Below are 2,500 nucleotides of genomic sequence, written 5' to 3'. Positions count from 1 at the left end.
GCTCAGAAAGAGTTTCGAGAAGTGAGACAAGCTTCATTAAGAACCTATAATACAGGTCAAATCATAGCTAGAAAACATCTGTAGAGAAGAAAGCACCCTCACAATTTTAGGCTGCTGGAAGATTCAGAATAGGGGTGTAGACAAGACAAGCAGCAGGCAACGATCAACGAAGCGATGCAGAAGGGACAGCAGTATATAGTTAACAAAATTCTTAAGTTGCCACCAAAGATATTTGCATTTAATTAAGTTAACCAGGTCCAGCTGTATACGGGCACTTTCATCTTGTCTGTGAAGCATGTCAAAAAACGCAATATACATGAAACATTTGCAGTCTTTTATTTATGCACAGTTGAGTCATGCAGCATTTCTGCTTGTTTCATAAATTTATTTTTATCAATTTACTACTCATAAATACGTTAGCTTGCCTAATACCATTGGTTTGTGATTACAGGTGCTGTGTTTCACTTCGCTTATCTAGTGACTTTAATATTAATGTCTATGTCAACCTTTAACTATACGATAGCAGTTTATGAAGTCAGAGCACCAGGAGACGACGGCATTCTCAAACGTCACTCGAAATTACTTCTAACAGTTGAGCTTACATTGGCTATTGTTATTGCTGCAGCGATTGTGACTGCCGTTCTTCTCACTGCATCCTATCACGCTGATCTACTTCTCATCACGTGCATTCCAAAAACCAGAAAAGCCTATTCTTACTCGATCCTAATTCCATCTATGATCTCGGGAATTGCTGGATTTATTATGGCATTTCTCATCATACTACGCATGAGAAAGGTACAAACAGTCAAATATTTAGAGTTTGTGTTTGTGTGTGCTTGTGTGTGTGCTTGTGTGTGCAAGCGTCTGTCTGAGTCTATACGTGCCAATATGTTAATTATTACTATTAATTTAATAATGCAAGTTTAGTTATCAAAGGATGCTTGAGACTTTAAGTAGTATGCAAAAGGCCAATGTTATGTAAGCCTGGGATATCTTTTATGCATTGCAAAAGATGCATTTGTCTACGAATGTGCTTGATCAGCTTGCTTGTCTCAGCACGTGCATGGGTACGTATGTGTGTCAAGCCTGTGGGCTGCTTTACGAGAGGGAGGAGTTCAACTAAGTAAGTTTACATTATTGTGCCCTTATACGTAAAATTATATAACAGTTCAAAACCACTTTGATCGAACCCACTGCACGAACCTTCCCAGCCTACGGATATTACTGACTGTTTTTGTGTTGCCAATTTTGAATTTCTAATAATAATAATAATAATTTGTTTGTTTGTTTGTTTAGTCTTCATTATTTCAAGCAAAGCAAGGCGCGATAAATGAAAAGATCAAGATTGCAGGAATCATTATAACTCGTCATTTCTTGGTTCTCATTACCGGGACACCACTTGCGTTTTTAGCAGGATATACTGTGTTTGGAGTTTACCCCCAGTTCTGGTCAGATGACTTTGCTAGAAACCCTACCAAGTATATCTCGTGCCAACCGACTAATAGCAGCAACGAATGCACTTCGTTCGTTGATGAGAGTGGTTTGATGGTATATAATTTCGTCAAATCGGTGTGTTTTGCAGCGTTTACTGTTTTCTTGATGATCTATAGCCTATTTCCAATACCAGCTAGAAAACTATGGATAAGTCACCTTAATTGGTTATTGTGCAAAAAAGATAAAAGGAATGGTGATCGTTCTAAACGACAGATTGAGAAAAGTTGCAACACTGACGTTGCTAAGAAATCTAAAAAGAAACGAAAAAGGGACAAAAGAACAATCGATAACAACATCGGTGATGTAGAAGAAGTCATTAACTTTGATTCTTGTCGTATAATAAGCAATGAAGGGGCTAGTGGCTTTTCAACAGACAGCAACAATAGTCAGAGTCTGTTAGACTCTGTAGTCGTTTGTGATACCAACGTCGATATCCACATTCCAACAGAAGTCGATAAAGGATCATCACTAAAGAGAGCAGCGTCACTCAAAGAACTGCGGACGAAACTCGATTCTATCGAGGAAATGCTGAAGAAAGATCCAACCGCAAGACAAGAAATCAAAAGAGCATCTTCTTTTCAGGAACTTATCCGTTACTCAAAGTCAGATTGAAGACAATTTGCGAATTACTTTAGTATTAGTGGTAGTAGTAGTAGATGTCGGATCAGCTTTTCTCTAATAAGATCTTCTGTTTTGTGCATTCGCGGAAGTAGATCAGCCAAGCACAGGCCTCTAAAATGTCATGACATGGATTTAATCAACAGTGAGGCTTGCCTCACTAAGTAGATTGTGACGTTGACTTAAGTGGGTTTGTTTAATTGAATGGATTGATATAGTGTTGTGTTGAGTGCCGTTGTAGTGGCTTTTGTAGTATGGGCATGACCGGTGGATGCTTTTGTAGTAGTATGTCTCACAGTATAGTAGCAGTAGTCGTAGTATAGCATAGAGGTTGAGTCTGACTAACAATCAAAGAATTTAACGTAACATCAAGGCTTCGTGTTAGCCT

This window comes from Corticium candelabrum, chromosome 8, assembly GCF_963422355.1.
Source record: "Corticium candelabrum chromosome 8, ooCorCand1.1, whole genome shotgun sequence".
Classification (NCBI taxonomy): Eukaryota; Metazoa; Porifera; class Homoscleromorpha; order Homosclerophorida; family Plakinidae; genus Corticium; species Corticium candelabrum.
The sequence above is the reverse complement of the archived record's forward strand: the minus strand, read 5'-3'. Positions refer to the sequence as shown.